The sequence below is a fragment of the Aythya marila genome, assembly GCF_965140915.1.
Source record: "Aythya marila genome assembly, chromosome: 1".
Classification (NCBI taxonomy): domain Eukaryota; kingdom Metazoa; phylum Chordata; class Aves; order Anseriformes; family Anatidae; genus Aythya; species Aythya marila.
Window position 1 is genome coordinate 118,206,259 of NC_139042.1, and position 20,654 is coordinate 118,226,912.

The 20,654-nt window shown below is 39.6% G+C and overlaps 1 protein-coding gene across 1 annotated transcript in view; it reads left to right on the top strand.

Annotated features, from left to right (window-relative positions):
* The first annotated feature begins 2,030 nt into the window (after positions 1-2,030).
* The window catches only part of COL8A1 (collagen type VIII alpha 1 chain), an 88,301-nt gene continuing 69,677 nt past the window's right edge, over positions 2,031-20,654 (top strand). The window contains exons 1-2 of the mRNA XM_082774229.1: positions 2,031-2,126; positions 17,995-18,124. The gene's annotated coding sequence lies outside the window, so the exon portion shown is untranslated. The remainder of the gene's footprint in view (positions 2,127-17,994; positions 18,125-20,654) is intronic.

Below are 20,654 nucleotides of genomic sequence, written 5' to 3' on the forward strand. Positions count from 1 at the left end.
AAGAAAAAAGTAGCTTGATCTTTAGAAGGTACTGAGCTTATAGAAAGCATCCACTGATTTTAAGATGGACCCAAAGGAAGGCCAACAATTTTGAGACAGTGAATCATCAGTCTTCAAATAAGGACTTAAGGAATTAAATTAGTCATTAAATAAGAGACCAGATATCTATTTACTCTCTAATTATAGGAATCTAGGTCAAGATTTTCAGAACGTACAAAGCCAGATGTTAGATGAATAGAATTCCAGTTTATTTGCATCATTTAATCGAACCATCACAAGGTGCCCACGCCTGAACTAATTACATAAACCTACCGCTATAATTTGTACCATTGCTGACCCTATTCCTACATTAGCATTGCTAATGTAGCCTCTGAATAAAACCACACTAACCTCTTCAGAGAAGAGTACTCATCTCTACATAAGAATTGTAAAAATGCATCAAGTACAGCAGAAATAAAATAACATGGCTTTTGTTGGTAATTAGTTGCAACAATGTAGAAATTACCCTAATTAACAGGGACCTGATAGCTGTAAGAAAACAGAGCAATTTAACCAGTCCCATGACTTAACCATTCTGAATCTTAGAGCCTATATCACCTAGGTTATGCAGGTACTTCTGCCACTAATACGGATACCCAAATTGGTTTCTAAGCCTTTTTGTAAAAGGACAAATAGGATTGCATGCATTAAATAAATAAATAAATGTGCTCATTATAATCAAGAGAAAAGGAAAAGAACAGTAAGAAAGTGATTATTTCTCTGAGTCCATCTTAAGAGTTAACATACATTCCCAACATAAGTATCTTTGGACTTGAGACCTATTTACATTGAGCATCACTTATATATTCAGATATCAAAATAGAGACACAGGAGTCTAACACCTAGAACAAAATCAGGATATCGACAGAAGTTCTACAAGGCTCACATACCTCTTCACCCAGAGACAAGTCTGGCCCTTCAGTGCAAGAAGTGGTATATAATATATCTGACCCTCCATCACCTTCACTACAACCTTGCTTATCCCAACTCTGTAGATTCAGATTCTCATTCATTTTTCTGCCTGGCCCTCCCCAGATTTTTAATCAGGCTGTGCCTCTAGCCTCCCCCTTGATTTCACGCCACTGTCCTCCTCTTCCTTTTCTATCTTTCTGGCTTCCTCCACTCACAAATGTTCCAATATGACACAGGTTTTGCTTGTATGTTATGATAAATAATACCAATCAAGGACCAGATGCCTCATTCAGGGACTTGTGCAAACACAGGATCAGTGCGTTCCAGATGGGTATAACTGTTTGTTTTACCTCCAGGAGCCACTGTCTGGACACTGTGCCACCCACTCTTCCGTGCCCTGAAAGCAGTGAATGAGTTAAAATGAACAATGAATAATTTTACACAGAAACCACCAGGAATGTGTATTCCTACTGGTTTGTCTTTTTGGCTACATTTGCCTTTTGAGAATACCAGTTGGGAAAACTGTTTAGAACTCAGACACAGGGAACAATAAAACCGCTAAACTAAACTGCTAGAAAGTCAGTGTGTAGATGGAACACGTTACAGCTGCGTCAAGGAAAAGCTGGGTAGCACAGCACAAGAGAAACTCAGGAGGGTTCCAGAGTTGTGATCGAGTGGACATTTGGAACATAGAGCAAGCTACTTCTTCATAGCTATTCCTTCTTAGAAAAGGAAACACACGCCTTTCTGATAATCACTTCGTGTTATCTCACTGCTGTGAAAATATTTCCAAAAGACTAAGTGAGACCTAGTAGCATTATAACTGTAACCAGAACAATTATACCGGATTTAGAGAAACAAATATAATAGAAAAATCTTCAGTTAACTAAATAATTTAAAAACAAACTAATAAATCCAACACTATTTCTCCTGTAAATGCCATTCAGCTTGCTTTTCCCCCCTCCCTCTGTCCCCAAAGAGCAAAAACCTACTGTATAATGCCTTCTGAAGGCTGTCTGCCTGCTATCCTTACTGCCCACCTACCGTAGGGAGCAGCTCCTCCCACCTGCACATAAAAGCCAAGTGCATGCTACCAGCAGCTGATCAGAGCACTTTCTCAGTCCTCCACTGTTTTGAACCAGTGATCTTCTCTCCTTGGATCTTGTACACTCAAGGTAAGATTACTGCTACTTCAGGTTTCTGTTCTAACCAGCTGTTGCAAGGAAGCCTTAACATGAACTCCAGCACTGCCTTGCTGGGTGGTGCTGGCAGGGTGCTTTTTTTTTTTTTTTTTTTTTAGATGGAGTGTCATCTGACAGTTAAGTTAGTAACAATCTGTTGTTTTAGCAATGAAATAAAAACAGATCTTGCTGGGAAACATCGTGTGGCTGAGAAATAGTCTTCTTTCCCTTTCTGATATATTTTGAAGACGTTAGTATATCCAGACCAATTCTAACAGTTTATTATCCCTCTTAATAATCTTCTCAGTCCAAAGCTAGCAAAAAAAGTACACTTTAAAGCTGCCTTTAGTTCAGTTTGAAAAAAAAAATGCTTAATGCTAACTCATACTGCTAACTCAAGGAGGGATTTTTTTTTTAATTATTACTATTGTAATTTACAAGCTAAATGGAGCCAGTCTTGAGACTGAAGTGCATCTTCACAGATTTCAATGCCTTTAAAAAAAAAAAAAAAAGGCATAATTGAACTTATGCCCTCACAGAAGCACAATAAGAAAGCTGATGGAGTTCACTGTCTGGTACTAAATATGCTTAAAGTACACATTTCACAAGCAAAATCCTGTTTCTTGGAACAATAGACTTTGTATGTCTGTGAAATCTGTAGATCAGCCTGAAGTATGTTTTATCAAGTTTGCCTATATAGGTATTTCTGACAGCTGCTGAATAGTTGAAACATTCAAATCTAAGTGCTTTCAAAACTATGTTTGCACTCCCCTCTATTCTTCTATCCATCCTCACAAAGACAAATCTATTAGTGACTAGTACCAGTCTCTTATTTTGTGTGAGTCAAAGCACTTTTAGCACACAGTCACCTGTTTAAAGAAATTCCATCACAGAAATCCCAATCCTAGATTGCCTCTTTCCAGTGCTCAGAGATGAGGGAGAGAACATGAACTACTAAATGCAAGCAGTGAATGCTGACTGTAAATAGTTTGTTTATACTGTAATACATGTTGCAGTTAAAAAGGGATGTTTTCTTTTTGAAAGAAAAATAATTCTCTTCCTAAATTGACTCTGTTGCTCTTTCCCCGAATAAGTCTTTTCTAAGTAAGAGTTATGTCCACACAACTGTATTCACATTAGCTGCAACATTTTAAGCTATTACTCTGTAGAGCATCAGCAGAACTCTGCTCAAAATGCCCTTTTCTAGATGCTCTGAGGTTTGCTTGTTTGTTTTCCTGTATTTTACATGTTACTTGTTGTATCTAATGAAGAAAAAGCAAACATTGCCTTCAGCTATTCGCCTGGAAGATTACATAAGTATCTTTAAAAAAGAAAAGTAACTCTTCAAAAACAAAGTACAGTACTTCCTATAGTAGGCTTACAGTAAAACTATAATTGCATCCAGGTAATCCATGTAAGTTGCCCATAGAAGAAGTGTGAAAAAACAATAGGCTCTACTCCTATAACAGACATTCTGTCTCTGAGCTACAAAATTTGACTGTTTAGTTAACATCAGACTTTTATAGCAAATCTCCCTTCCCCCTCCAAAACAAAAAACTCCTCTTGTAAAGTACAGATATGTGATTTTAAGTGCAAAGCATACAAAATTTATGTCTCAAATCTGGCAGTAAAGCCTCATTACTGATACAGAATTTTACTCCATCAGATATATCAGTTTCTAACAGTGCAATTTTTCAATATGAAAACTTCAAAAAAATGCATTTGCCACAAGAAAATATATATAGCAAAATATATTTTATTAAAGCCTGCTGTGAAATGTAGCATTTTGGCATTTCAAAAATGGATTGCGGGGCATATTGAGAAAACTCTGTTGAAAGGAATGTGTCTAATTTAGATCAGAATCTCCTCTGAGCAGTTTCTCTTAGGCTGAAGATAATTCACTTGAGCATCACTCTGCAGCAGGGGATGAAGGGAAACTGCAAGCAGAATGCCTCACAGAGAACTTAAAACGCCTAGAAACGCCTTTATTGACTTATGTGCTGACCTGAAACTCCTTTTTTTACAAAACATACTGATATTAAGATAAAAAATAATATCACTTTAAAATATTGCTATAACCATAATAAAAAAAAAGTGAGTCAATAAGAGAAAATCAATGAGAGCAGAAGGAATTTGGATTTTTTGAGGAATAACCGTAGTATTTTAGAATAACGAAGTAAAGGTAATGAGATTATATTATTTTTTCAGCCATAGACTAGTGAAGCGTTAAGCAGGCATGCTTAGCCGTTTCTCTTCGTGGTTGCACTTGTGGTTTTATTTAAGGTGTTCATTTAGGGTATAAATGCCCAGTGAAACTACTAGAATAATTGCCACTGATGTTAAAAGTGCTAGACTAGATATGTAGAAAAGGTACAACTGTACTAGATACAGGACAAATTCATCACTGACTACTTATTCAGTGGCCTGCCATTACCGCTGACTGAGAAACACTGCAGTCTTCATGAATTTATTTTCACCACCTCTTTGTGAGGCAGATATTTGTTTCCTCTGGCCATTCTGATACTAAACACATGGACTGGTTTTGCTTATGGTCACAGTGAAAATTCACTGCAGAACAGAGAGTCAGATTTAGCTCTTCTAAGTTCCAGTCCAGCACTTTAATCCCAAACTTCATTTCATATTCAGCCTTATAAAGTCCATCCCTTCACAGCTGATCTGTCTTTGTATGACTCCTTAGGGCTGAACAGCAGGGAGAATTTCAGGGTAAATTCTTGAGAGAATCTAATTCACTCTTAACAGTTCGGAACTTCCTTTGAAATCATTTAAAAACCCCTAACGGCACTTGAAACTAATTCTTGGAGGGAAAAGCAAATAAATAAATAATCAAATGACACCCCTTTCTTACCCTCTGTGGTTAGCTGAGACTAACACAATCTTGTCAGAATGAGCAAGCACAGATCCACTGCCATGGACCAGAAACAACAGGCAACACCTAACCGTAAGAGCTCAATCTTGGTAACACGAGAGTGGTCTTATGAATACTGCATTATCAAGAAAAATGAATGTGTTGATGCTTGATGCAGAAGATTAGCAGGAATGATAAGGACTAGAAAAAGAATGATTAATGGTTATATGTTCTGCTGCAGGTGGTGATGATTGTCGTATGTACAAAAGCACACCTCCAAGAGTATTTTCAGCCCAGTTGTTCTATGTCTTCCTATACAACCCAGGGCAGGAAAGATTATATCTTTATCCCTGAAGCTTAAATATACCCTCATATATTGCCTTACTCTTTTGACTTTCCGATTATCCTACTGCACTGGGTTCCTTCCTTCCACAGGGAGATAATTTTTAATTTTCACTAGTGTCATGTTTGTAAAAGAGCAACGGTTCAATGGAGTGACTGTACTGAGGAACAATAAAGACAAAAACAGAGGTGGTTTGATCCATCTTTGATTAAAACCAACAAATATCCATATTTAACTGAACAGAAGTTACTCTTACCTCTTTACTTACACAAAACCCTAGCTAATGTATGTTTCCTTCCTATGGCCTTTCCTTCATAAGAAAGTGAGATCTATTTTTTGTGCTAAGAGAATGCTGCTTTAGCAAAAGTCATGGAGCTGTGTGTTTAAAAAGATAATGATGAGTCCTGGTTCTGAAGCCTTTTGTGGGTCTTGTGCAATAACTGTGCCTATTCTCTGTACACATCAGTAAACAATTGTGCTTGGTCTCCCCATACTCCTGAAATGTTGGATGTGTTTCTGTAATTGTCTTGATGTGTAATGAATTTAATGTCTCATAACTGCACTGCAGGGGATTAATACCACTATGCAGTGTAGGGACATCTTTTGATGATTAAAACTTCTTCATGCAAAGCCACGTTTCATACCAAAAGCAAGATGAATGCAAGCCTGTTGCTTCTTGAATGGCAGGTGAAATTGTTGAGGGGTGATATGTAATGGAGTGAGTGAGAATCAGTGCCCTCTTTTGGTTAGAAAAAAATATATAAAGGAGCCCTATGAGAGTGTTTATCAGTTCCCTCTGCTGGCTACAAAGCCCACAGCCAGATGAGCAGCTGTGTTTGCGGAGGCGAAGGTCTTAAGTTCTATTCCCAGTGCTGTGTGCAAGCGGTAAACTGATGACTGTGGTGTCTGTGCACGTATGTGGACATCGTTACTCGCAGGGTCGCATTAGCAACTACACTGAGTTCAACATGAGGGCACTCAAAAATAATACGGAGTTCCTGGGAGGTAAGAAACTTTCCACTTAAGATTTGAGAAGCATGCTAGCAGCTACGCCATGCATAATATCACACAGCAAGAGCATCCTTCTGGTATGCATTGTACGCTACACTCATTTGAACACCTTGCTTTTTCTGCCTCTTCAGGAGGAGTTTACCTATGTTCACTATACTTAGTCTGGAGGTGTCTGGCCTGTTATCACAAATGCTCATAGCAATCCCAAATTACAACCCTTCTGAAAGTCAGCTTCTGAGAACACCACATTTGCCAAAAAGAAATAAATGGTACCAACAAGACCACCTAAAACAAAACAAAACCAGAAAACCTAAATAGATCTTTTCCATTCTTTTAAGGAAAGGCCTGTTTAATCCGGTTATGCAACTGGAGAAACAGGTCACGTAATTTATGCAGCTACTCTGAAACAAAGTGGAGATAAAAAAAAAATATATATATATATATATATATACACACACACATATACACACCGCAAACTTAAGAGATGGTTTTTATTTTAAATAAACATCCATAGCACTAACAATGAAGAACTCCTAAGTCAGGTATCCCAGTTCACTTCAACTCCTAGAAATCTATCACAGCAACATATAGGATACACAAAACCTATCCTACTAAAGGCAGAATGAGTCAGAACTGACAGCCTGATGTACTAGAAAACTAAAGTATATTAAAGTCGGATTTTTTAAACATCTGCAGCAGTTTCCTGATAACTAAAAAAGCAGACACTCTTTCTAGACCAATACTGTATTCTTGTCTCTGAAGGGAAAGAAGCAGGCAGAAGTACACTGTAGACTTGCATGGGGACCTTCAAGCAAAGTATTTGACCATTTAAAGTTCCAGAGAGCAAACCAAGGTTCTAACAAAACCCAGTGTTCAGAGGTGTAGCAACAAGACATATATAATACAGCACAGTCACTGAAATGGAGATGCTTACATTGTCTCTCATGTACTCAGTATAATTTTCTAGGGGACAGAACTGATGGTGGCACAGTCCCAGGGACGCTCAAACCAAATACAGTCAACTTACCGCTGAAGAAATCTAGTAGTCAAGTCTGCTTATGCCAGCAAACAACTTACCTCTGTTCTGCCCTTCCATTCTTTCCACCACGTGTAGAGCTCCAGTGAATGCAGAATATCAGAATAAGGATCTTTTATGTGGCTCTGAGAGCAGAATTTTTCTTTCAGCTTGCCCTTAAAAAAAAAAAAAAAAAAAAAAAAAAAAAAGTGTTCAGATTTTTTCCCAGTACTTCTTCGTACATGAATAAGGTGATCCTAGTCCAACTCTTAGCTGATGGACATTAATATAAAACACACAACTGGGACCCTTGTTGGCAAATCTAAGAAAAAAAGTCAAAAGATAGTTAATTTAGGTCAAAGTTGAGAAATAAAAGCAGCCTTACAAGGGAAATTTATATTGCCAGTATTGATATCTGTCGCCTGTACTACAGATAAAAAGCAAATAAGCTAAGAGTAGTTAAACAAATACAACCCACAAGCACTAACATGCACACAATACGTATTTTAGAAAATGAAGGAAAAAAGACAACACTCGGTACTTATTTCCTTTCAGTCAGTGGCTTGAATTGAATTTACCATAGTAGCACATCACATTGTTCGCTGCAGAAAAATGCAAAGCTTAGGCCTTTAGGAGTAAGTCTCTTGTGCTTTACTGGTTCCAAAAATGTCAGTGCTTGTCAAAGTGTTTTTGAAATAAAACCAAAACCATGTTAATAAAATGAACTTTCCAAGACAATGCTGGCCAAAACTGATTCTTAGATTTCTTTTCAGTAATAAACTGCCTCTGCGGTTGCTGAGCTGATAGGGAGGAGGATTTAAAGGGCCAAAGCCAAGTTCTGGTCAACTCAAAGAGGACAAAAAAATAAAAAGCTCTCAAACAGAGCACAAGCCCTCCAATGAATGGAAAGATTTTTGCTGAGGATGGGCAGAGCTTAGCAAAATCCAGCTGTGCTTTCAAAAACGTCTGTAATCATTATTAGGCTCCTCTTGAACGTATGTTGAGACTGGAATACTTATTGTGGGTACAATTTGTGATGTGATGCTGTACAAGACTCAGTACTTGTGTAATTCAGAATTCACAAGCTGAAAATCAAATCACAAGAGCTATCCTGCCTGCTTATTAAATAGTAGTTCTCTATGTGAATTAACAAGGCAACAACTGGAAAGATTTTCTCCCATCCTATTCTGGCCTTCCTAATGAATAGTTCTAGAAATATGTTCCAATGAAAGATGAAGGTATTCACGATGATCTGCGTTCCTACTGCTACAGAAGTAGCATGCAAGTCTGGGCAGTGAGATCTCAGCTGTTTTGCTGTATGCGCATACAGGTACACGTGCAGCAGCAGCTTCTGTCTTCCACAGAATCATGCTGCAGTTGGACACTGTGCCTGTTACAGGAATCCCTGTCCTGCAGATCCAACCAGAGCAGCTGACTTTAGGAGGCCTGTGCAGAACAACGAAAGTTGCCATTGCAGGGGTGACTTCTTAATCCCTGTTCTCAAAACCTCCTACAGACTATTATCTTTTGGTGATCTAAGCATAAATTATTACATTGGGGAACATGGGAAGCGTTTTAAGGTTTGCTCCCTAAGCTTGTATTACCAGCCACAGCTAAGACCTTTGTACATGCTATCCTGGTAATAAAGAAGATGTTACCATCCAAACCCAATTCCTGATCAAAGATTCACCTCCAGCACTAAAGTTTTTCATTTTGACCTGCTATAACATTATCAAATGGCTTTTAAGGTTTTGTTTGAAGGAAATCCATTTTGCTCATCTGTCTTTTGTAGTGTCACCATCACTCACTGCCTTTTGGTTGGTCTGAAGCAACAAGTTGCAAATACTCAGTACCTAAAATCCAAACAACTGACTAGTTTTGGCACACAATTCTTACAGCATCTCTGTGTCCCACAGTCAAGGTCAAGATTACTCTTAGATTCAAACTGCAAGCACAAAAAAATGCCTTTCATTGAGCTCAGTATTCACTTGCAATGAATATTTTTTATTATTCTATTTTCAACATCACATCTGTCACTCGTATGCTGAATGCTCTCAAGAACTCAATACAAAAGGTCTGCAAAACACAAGCAAAACAAATTCAATTTGTGACTGCTCAGGGACATTTTCTATGCTACACTTGCTTTCAACTTCCTAACCGTTCATGTCATGAAAACAAGTATTTCAAAAAACAAATGAACAGAAGTCTATTATATTTTCAATGTTCATCGTGCATACTGAGGGCTGGAATTTTAGCACCATAGCCAGTCACAACATCCAGCCTCATCCTTCAAAAGAACAGCCACATCAGGACACGGTTCCTCAGGCCTCAGCTCAGGGAGCCACAACCCTCCCTTCTTTCCTTGCTTCTCCTGCTCTGCCACCAAAGGTGACAGGGAGAAGTATTTTGGCCTGCTAACTCATGAAACAAATTTGAGGCCTTTAGAAGATGTGAAAGGTCACACCTGAGGCCCCAAAGCTGTCACGATGGCGGAGTTTTGTGTCAGCTGACTCAACTTAGTCACACTGTGGTACAACGTTGCTGTACTCCACTTCAAAAAAAAATCTAAACAACTGAAAACAACAACAAAAAAATAGTGTTGTTTAAAATGCTGTAACAGGAGTGCCCATCAAGCACCACACTGAACCTCCAAGCAGCTGCTCCACACTCCCACAGCAGCGGGGCACCACCATGGCTCTGCACCACTCGGCGGCCATTAACCACCAGTAGTGGTCACCACACAGGCCTGGGGCAGCCCTCCCACACCAGGCCATGTCGTTGTCAGTGAGGCAGCAAAAGCTCACCCTCCGTGGGCTACGTGAAGGGCCTGGCCCTGCTTTGGGACCCCTTGTTGATCGGTCGAGACCCCACACATTGGTTTTGCGCCTCCTGCCCCATGTTGTGGCGCTGCGGCTCGAGCTGCCTTTGCGTCAGCGCCATGTCTGCCCACAGGCGGTCAGGAAAGTGAGTTGGAGCCTGCGCCTCCCATTCCCCAAGGAGAGGCAAGGGCTGAGGAGCACAGAAACTCCCCGCAGCCCAGTCAGCTGAGGAGCATTTATGGAAACAATGCGTTTGAGGTTTCCTGGGTTTCGCAGATACAGCCTGGGGGCTTCACGTCTGCGTGCCAGCCCTCGGTGCCCCTTGGAGAAGGATCTGGGCAGCATTAGCTCGCACAGATGCTGACAGTGCTGGAAGGCCAAAAATAGGGGGGAGAGGGAGGGGTGAAGCTCCTCTGTCAGCTGGAAAGAAAATGTTGCATCCTGTGAGGAGGGGCTGCTCGGAAGGAGGAGGAAGGCTGCTCCAGCACACACGGCAGGAGGCACAAGACCTTTCAGATTTCTCCATCTGGAGGCAAAATTGAGGCCACTGTGAACTTAACAGCAAAGATGAATAAAATGTCCATTTCAAATTCAAGGCTCTTTGGTGCTAAAACCAGAAAAAAAGCACCTGCCAAAAACATTCCTGCATATGGGTATCTATTGAAAAGATTGTCTACTTTCTTTATAAGTTCAAATTTGAAGACTCCCAAATTCCTAAGAAACCACTAAACACTTTGGTGGGATGTGAGAAAAGAATATCATGTGAGGAAAGAGTACGATAAAACTACTGTATTCAACAGGCAGGGAGTTCAGAAGGCAAACAGCTGAACAGAGCAGCTTTATCATTTCTTTCCAATGTATTTTCCCCACCTCATGTTTAGTGTAAAGGCTTTTCAGGGTGAGTCTTTTTCATCTGTTTGTTACATCCCCTATTATAGGAGGGCCCTGACTCACAATTAGGGGTTTCAAGCAAAATAAAGAGGAGCAGCTTCTGAACCTGACGGATTGAAAATTTTGCATGCAGAAAAGCTGACTCCTAGACTCGTGCTCCAGTCTGTTTAACACATTCCTGCTTACGTAGATGACCGGTATGCCTGGAAAGATATTATACTACAAATGTTTCACCTCCCTCTCCTGCTGTAGAAGCATCCAATAACATCACATACAGTAGATTAATGAATTTATCCTTACAAGCACCCTGGCAACGTCACTCTCATTTTAGAGGAAATTGAGGCACGGAGAAATTTGCTGGTGTAACATCTCAAGGGATTGCTGCTGGCCAGATTCTCAAGTGTCTTCCCATCGTGATGGGGGCTACTGGGAGAGCTTAGTTCCCACCAGGGCACCTAAATGAGAACCAGATTTTCAGGAGTGCTCAGCACCCAGTAGCTCTCGCATTGGCTCTTGCGGCCAAATTTTCTGAAAAGTTCCTTTGATCATCTGGCCACGGCCTCAGTGGAAGCAGAGCGCTTTTGAAAAATCTGATCCTGTTTGTGGGTGCTGAGCACTTTTCAAAATTCTTTCTTAAGTGACCAGGCCAAGGATGCAGACTAAAATCTGAACAGACCCCACTTTGCCTAATCCCTGGGCCAGTGATTTAACCACAGGCATATCCTTCCATCCTCAGCAAAGAAAGAATAGACACTAGTTGGGGCAGGAACCAAAATGCCAAACAGCTGCCAGTACTCATGCCTGCCAAGAAAAATGCCCAGATACCTGTGGGCAAACCAGACAGCCACATTTTGGTACCTTCCTGAGAAGGGATTATTTCTAGTAGCAGTGCCAGAGTCTGGCAACCTGGATTATGCTCTTTCCAGATGTACCTATTTTGTTCTGGAAATAAAACTCTTGTGAACATGCCCTCACACAGGCACACCCTCCCCGCTCTTCAGTAGAAACAGCAGCTATCCAAACACTGTACTGTCTCCATTATCCTTAGAGAGCCAGGCATGCTTGGGCAAGACAACAGTATTTTGTGTAATGATTAAGAAGCAGTGGTCGCATCAGTGAAGATTCTTGTTTTCATTGAATATTTCATTCATTTCTGAACATAAGCAACCACTTAGCTACAGTTGTGCTAGATGCAGAGGAGGAAACACATGCTATTCTTGGCTGGACTATACCTCTGTGGTAAGCAGCAGCCTCCTTACAGGAGCCTCTGTAGGCTGCATGATTTAGCTACATAAGAGATTGTCCTAAGCCTCAAGCAAAGGCCTTGCCTCTAGACTCTGAGCACCCCAAAAGGTGAGTGCAAAGAAAAAACAACAACAACAAAAAAAAAAAACAGCTTGGATCCTTTGTCTTATGTTCTGTTCACCTGAGGTCCTTCTGCAAACCAACACTCTCCAAAACCATGAACTCAAGGGTGGTTTAGAAATTCTTCTGCAGGCTGACTATATCTACCCAGCTGCCACTCAATTTGCTGCTTTCTGTCACTCAGCATCAGCTTGTTGGGCTGCCTATCACAGGATCCTCCCCCTCTTCCCCCCAGAATTGAGCTTTCCTTAAGCGCTGTCTCATCGCTGGCCCCAGGTTTTGAACCACCTCCCAAATCAGTATCTAACCAAGCTGGTAATAGGAAGATAAGGCACACAGTCACTCATATGTTTTAAGGAAGCAAAGATATCACATGCGGACTGCTGAATGAAAACGTTTACAGAGAAATAGTTTTGTAAAACAGCTCTGACTAAGCTGTTGCTTAGGGTTGAGCTCAAGCTATGTAAGCCAAAAAACGCAGCTGCATCTTTTCTAGCTACAGCTAGGAACAGCTAAGTGTACTGGAAAAACCTTTGAGTGGGAAAAAAAATATGGATATTCTCCTAATAGAAGACTACATCTAGAAGCAAGTGTGAGCATTTGTTTCCTGTTATATGGGGTCTTACACCTGTAAAAAAGAAAAGAAAGTGATGGCTGTGGTCTGTACTTTAATTGCTAAATGGCAGGGCTTTCACTCAGTTCTGACATCTGTTGCAGTTCTTATTGTAATAACAACTGCAGTCAGAAGCTGGACTTCAGAACAATACCACAGGCAAATTCTACAGCCTCGAATTTACAAACAAAAAAATTAAGACAGAAAGGGATGAGCTCATGCAGCATGTTTATGCAGGCAGTTAATTGCACATGTTTTAATGTAGCTGGTGACCTAGAAAGTTCTAGGGAACGTCAGTGGAAAAACTTGGATTACAGTTAATAATTCTGTGGGCTCTCAGTATTTGTCAGCAAATTTGAAACAAGAAGTTGTCACTTTTTCTATCTCACAGTTGATTTTTTTTTATTATTGTTTTTTAAGGGTTTTGTTTTTAATTCTCTTATCCTGTCCTTGGAAGAAGCCAAGGCATTTTTGAAGATTTCTGGAGGGGGGGAGAACTTGGGCCTATTGAGGGCCTAAGCCAAAGAAGACTGTCAGAAGTCTCCTAGGTGTTTCTTCTGAACTGAAGAGCTAGCAACAGGTCACAAAAAGTCTTAGTCTTAGAGCAGCAAGGTGATCAGGACACAGTCCACTTGTAAAAGGACTGTGGGACATGCTGAGGTACCAGAAAGGGCCCAGGGTAAAGGCTGGCAGGTTTGACAGGCCCAGCATGGCGCGTCTTTGAAGCAGAGGAAGCAGCCGTGCCCACACTGGCAGGGAAGGGTGCTGACGTTAAAGGAGGCCAAGAAAGATTGACTCTGCTACACAGTTGGCCTGTACTGGAGCCAAAAACTTGTATTGTGGGGCTGTTGGATTTTCCTTCCAGTCCCAGGCACCCTAGCACTGATTTTCTACCTGGTCTTAGGCATAGCTTGGGGCTTATGTCTTCTGTATCAGTATAAAGCAGCACACAGACTCAAAACTGGGGTACGCAGCTCCCAGGTAATCGATCTCATTCTGACATTTTTACTCTGGGAAGGTTATGTTCCCCTCTAATTTTGTCTAGAACCTCACTTAGGGAAATGGAACTTACAATTAATACATGTTTCCAAAGAGCTGTAGTTTTGAATTTACATATTCAAATAAAAAAGTTTTGCTTTGAAATTCTTTCTGATTTCTTTGGGAAATAATTGGGATCCCTTATTACTTATGACATAGAAGTGGAATATAACTTCACTTTCAGGAGAGGACAGTCAGCATCTTAAGACATTCTTCTTTTTGTGCCCATGGAAATGGTCACCTGAAACCAGTGCCTGCTGATGCAGGTCTTGAAAGAACTTGGATCTCATCCTTAACCCAGACAAACTTTATAGAAAGCTATACTTCTGTGAACCACACAGTTCAGCTTCCCTGAATGGAGTTTGCCAACCTTTACAGATTCATCCATGACAAAGCAAAACAACTGCCAAGCCTGACAGAATTTATAGAGCTAAATAAATCACTTTTTAGGCATTTAAATATTGTTGTGAGCGTGAAAAGATGAAAAGTGGTGTATATCATCTCTCCAAAATCAGAAGTAGTTATATTATAAATAAACAGAGTTTGCTTGGTATTAGGGACATAGGAAATTCCATTCAAGAACAGACAAATGGCACATCTTGTCTGGTATCCTGCATCTGGCACAGGCCTGTAGCAGATGCTTAAAATATTTGGCTCCCTTGGTCTGACAGTCTCCCTTGTTCCACCTACCACCAATGTTATAAATCTCACAGTTTTCCTAACCTCTGGTGAGAGTCTTTCCTGCTCGCTTGTATAATGCAGGAAGCATGGGCCAGGGGAATATGCATCTGCCCGGTGTGATAGTTATTACAGTGGCTGGTGCTCAAATTTGGCTGGGCTGTGTGGTTCTGCCTGTTTCAGAGCATGGGGTATTACTGCCTGTATTGCCCACGCACCCAAACCAAGACGCATACAGGCAAGGACTATGCCTGGCTCCAGAGAGAAGGGGAAACAATCCCCTTCTTGCCCTCATCTACACCTGGCCAGCAAGTGTAGTTATCACTAGCCTGTTAATCAGTTGCCCTCTTTCTGTAAAGGCATTGCCACCTAATTACTCCCAGCTATTAATGACATGTATATCCTAGTACAACCTTCTTGACAACTTTTATAATTTAATAAAAAGACCTGAAAAATTAAATGAGTTTGTCTATCCAGCAGTATTTGTTTTTGTTTTGTCTTTATTCCGGTGGTTATCAAAACGTGGTTCAGCTACACAGCAGCTCACCTAATGCAGTCTCCCTGTGCCTGGTGCTTCTAGCCATTGTCACTGGTATGTAACTGTACCTAACAGAACTGCTTGTGGACCTTTCCCTTACTAGAAGTGTATTTCTCACAGACTGTGTCCCTTTATTTTCTATAATCTTATTCATAATCAACATTAAATGCAATGGCACAAACAGTTTGAAACCTCTAAAATGCAGTGGCACAACCAGTTAAAAACCTCTAAAACAATCTGACTTCTAAAAATCCTGACTTTTCCATTTGAAAAGTTTAAAAAAACATTTATGTTAATTACCTTACACCCTCTGTGCTCCCCTGTGAAATATAACGGGGTTTTAAAAAGGCTTAGACAACTTATGACTATGGGTAACTGCCAGGTAAGGTCCTTTCACATCATCTTACAAAAGCAACAGGAAGAGAGCTGCAGCTACAGAAATTATAGCCTCATAGCTAAGCTATATGGTTCAAAAAGAAAAATTGAAGAAAAATTTTAAGTGTCCTTGCATTTGAGCATATCTATTATACAGATACTGAGCACTGCTCTTCTTAGGGAATAACTCAAGTCTTTGCATATTAATGAAGGAAAAATTAATCCTGATAGTGGGCCAAAGCTGTCGGATATGGTTTAGATGTCAGCTTTCTCCAAGCTCAGGAATTTTTCTGATTTTGGTTCCATCCTAACAAACTTAATATTCAATGTCAAAGGTGTAAATCTAGACCAGACCTTTGGTCTAGCAACAACCAATCTGTGTCTATTTCAGCCCTGAACCACAAGACTGCAGATTCAATCTGCCTGAAAGAACTGAACACATTAAAGCTACTACAGTATCGAGCAGATGTTTGCATCCCTTAACATGCTCCAAGTCAAACATACATTTGGGGATGACTGGGCCCAATACTAGCAGGAGCTCTGCGACTTTCTGCACTTTTCTGCTGTTTTACAACAAGAGTGACTTCCAGAATATCTGTCTTGCTTCACTCAGGAACAGAAGTAGAGGTTTTTCAAGGCAGACAAATGAGTCAGCCACTTGCTCCAAATAAATGGAAATGGTGTTCCAAGTTTCCTAGACAGCTTTAAAAACGACATAGAGCAATTCAGCTGCTTGATATATTAGTTATACGCCTATATTTAAGGCAACACAAAAGTAAATGCTTCTTATTCCAGATAAAAGTTGCTTTACCCACAGCAGTCCAAAGACACCTCATTTTGCCTGTCCTCTATTTCCATGCCAGTCATCTTGCTTGTGCCATTCACAGGGGCAAAAAGCAGCACTCTTTATAGGAAAGAAAAGCAGCTGAGGCTCCTAGCTTGCCACAGATATTCTAAATAATACTAAGCACATTGATGTTTGTGATTGCATATGACCATTTATATAACAAAGATGTTAATAATTTGCTTTCTGAGGAGAAATTATGTAAACCTTAATACATCAGTGACAGAAAGGGAAATAATTTTAACTTTGATTGTACAGTAAAACAGAATATCTTTGGACATAAATAATTATAAGGAGATATATAAAATGACAAAAATAATTTCTTTACTTCAAACCTTGCCTTAACAAGAAACACAACTCCTTCTTCCCTCAAGAAAGCTGAATACACTGACTCATGTCTTTGTTTAAATGTCATGGTAAATTTGTTCTTTTATAACGTGTAGTAGTCTAGCTTTGAACTTTTGATTTTTGGAAAAGGCAGAGCGGAAAAATGTTTTCATGGGAGAGGAGTGCACATTCCAGAACTGTCGACTGTTATTCGTTTATGAGGGGGGAGAAAAAAAATCCTACTTAGGTTTTGGTTGATGCAATTTGTTGTCTTCTTTATTATTTTTTGTGTGTGTGTGTGTGTCTGTGTGTCTGTGTGTCTGTGTGTGTGATAAACCACAGTTTACACTGCAACAAAAGATACCAGCTTTCAACCTAGTTTTTCCACCTTTCACTTCAAGTCTTTCAGTACTTTCTTAGCTTGAAACTGACTGCTGATGAGAGAACAATTACCATTATAAGGAATAAAAATAGTAATTCTTTCTAATATGCAAAGTAGTCCAAAGAGGGGAAACAAAAAAAACGTACAGCTTACTATGAATTAGAGCTTATACACTGGCCTGTTCTCCCACGTGCCTGGTGACAGGACGAGGGGGAATGGGCTTAAGTTGAGCCAGGGGAGTTTTAGGTTAGATGTTAGGAAGAACTTCTTCACTGAAAGGGTTGTGAGGCATTGGAACAGGCTGCCCAGGGAAGTGGTGGAGTCACCATCCCTGGAAGTCTTCAAAAGACGTTTAGATGTAGAGCTTAGGGATATGGTTTAGTGGAGGGCTGTTAGCGTTAGGTTGGAGGTTGGACTCGATGACCTTGAGGTCTCTTCCAACCTAGAAAATTCTGTGATTCTGTGTGATTCTGTGATTCTGTGATCATGTGGGAATGCAGACAATATTACTCACAAAAATAAAACAAAATGTGAGCCCTTCATGGTGTCTTTGTAACCTGAGCAATGGTTTTAAACACAGTTTTCCTGTGCTGCCTCCTGTTTAACATTTGATTACTTCAAAAAAATATATTAAAATAGAAAGATAAAATAAACCTTCTGTAGTTTATTTATTCAACTAAAGTAAAAAATATTTCTCTAATGTTCTGAATATTTTGAAGATTATTAACATACATGCTTTCTTTCCTTCTCTTTCCAGGAAAGGAAGAAAATGCAGATTGTCAGAACCCTTCACATTTAGTACCCGCACTATTATGATCTCTTCATTACTGGATGTTGAGTCTGGATATCAGAACTGCTACAGCAAAGCATTCTCGTATTAAGCTGAGGTAATTTTCTTCCTAACGATTTAATTGTTTCTATGCATTATGAAAGATAACCCTCACTCCCTTGTTCCCTGCCAATAAAAATATTTCTGTGAAGAAGATTCGTCTGTGAAGTATAGCATCAGTTGACTCAAAAAGACCTGACATTTTGCTAACAGGGAGGCAGATTCAGTCTCCATCCATTAATATAAATTTAGCAAGAATGTGTTATGAGCACACGGACTTATGTTTAGAAAGCAATTGCAAGTGTGCACTCCTTTCCCTTCATAAACAGAGTATCAGCATGATAGACACAACATCCCAGATTCATGGCCTGTTAAAATACTTCTGTACAACCACGATAGATATGTCAGAGGCTACATTCTTTGGAGCATTGACATTAAGAGCTGAACTCACTGAGGACAAAATACTTAATGAAGAAATCTAGTACTGGAACAATGCAATTAACAAGTCTTTCAAAGTTTTATTTCCTGAGAAAAATTATTGGCTTTGACAGAATCAATTTGTCAAAAAGTTCTAACAGACAGAAGGTAGAAACTACATGAAAATACCAGTCCCAAACCATATGGGGAGAGAACTCCATGTCCGAAGCCAGCAAATGTCAGGGTGCTCTTTAGGGAGAGAGATCCTCTGCTTCTCAGGCACTTGCACACTGAGATAAGGCTTTGCAAAGCAGGATGGATGTCCCTATTTTAGTGTTGTTTTTTTTTTGTTTGTTTGTTTGTTTATAAATATTTTCTGCTCAACATGAAAGACAGAATTCATGAGATCTTACCAGTCCCTGGCCAACAGTGGCATGTTTTCCTCCAAAGAACAGAACAGTGCACAGTGTGTGGCCAATGTGGTCAGTCAGCAATAGGAACATGTGGCTTAGGGCACAGACCAGAAGCCATCAGTTGCCAAACCATATGCCAAAAACAGGAGGTAGCTCTGAGGCTGGCCACTGGCTCATAAGGATGCAGTTAGCTTTGGAACTAAAGTACATAGCAAACATTCTCAGAGAGTTTTCTATTCTCATACAGCTTCAGCATTTCCCCTTCTTTCCTGGTACATCAATATTCAAGATATTGTCAGTGTTCTCTTTGTTGCCCTAGTAGAAATGCACATCTTTCACAATATATTAACATCACTGTTCTTTAACAGTTTTTATTTTGTGGTTTCTTTTTTCCCTTCAATTTAAAAAAAATAGAAATGCACACCAATGCAGCTGAATTGTGATGAACTGAATCAGAGAAAACACTCAGTGTAAAGAATTAACTGCTTTAGATGTGATCCATAAGTAAACAGCATATTGTATTATCATCAAAGCAAACGAGGAAAAGGGAAAGACACAGATGTAGGTGCATAGGAAGATCAGCTAGAGAATAGAGAGATTCTTATTAGTATACCTAACAAAGTTGCCTCAGGCTCCACATTTGCTTTCAAAGTAATGAAATTCTATTACAGGGCAGTAACCAACGTGGCACACAATTTTTTTGAGGTCATTTAAAGCCTGCCTGTTAAACAAACATCATTCCGATTTTTTCTTCCAAGGATTCATATTTCCTGTATACTTTCAGCAATTTTTTGTCCTATCTGTCTCCTAAACTGTCATTTTGAACCACTGACAAGTTGTTTGCCTAAAACCAGAACTGTTTTCACTACCTTTCTGTTATTAATATTCTTTAAGCTACTTTTCAGCTTCAATTCAGCTGCAATAGCTTTTCTTTTAGTACAGGTCCACTGTACTCTACCTTGGATCTCAACTGAGCTAGAATACACAGTGTCATGTGAACAGTAAAAAACAATATAGCTTAACTTTCCCAACGTAGGTTGAATCAGGAGGTTTAAGAGTAATTAAAACCATATTTTAGTAGCAAGCAGAGCCAATAGCCACTGAAGCCTTATAAATACATTCATACCCACATTGAGCTTCATTATGAAAAAAAGCTCTCACACAGGGATACTAAAATCTTTGCTGTAGAATATTGAATAATTGGGGAACAAATAAATGGAAGAATATACCAATATCCATATCCGTAGCAACTTGTAAAAGGATCCCAGTAAAACAATATGAATCCTGACTTTTATCAACTTTTTATGACCTTCTTAGCACACATTAGAAAACTTGAAGGGCTTTCTACTGAGCAGAGTTTTTCTTTTGTTTTGTTGTTGGTGGTGGTATTTTTGTTTTGTTTTTTACAGAAGTGCTTATTGCTTATAGTCTTTGAGTGAAACGTGATTTCATACACAAACACATACAAGCATGCAAGTGCATATGTGTTTTTAGTAAAGTCTGATGATAAATGTTTTGGACCAACTTAGTCATCAGTAATGCCAATAGAGAGGTCTGTCAGTTTGACTTTGTCAGCAAGTTATTCCACATTTGTGAATATATCCATTTAAATGCAATACAACATTTCTTGTAATATTTGTGTGCGTATGTCTTTACAGGATTTGTATTTAGAACCAATCTAGATTTAAACTGCTATCACTGACATACATATCACATTATACATAATATAATCATATACATCTTTGTATGTGTTTCCAT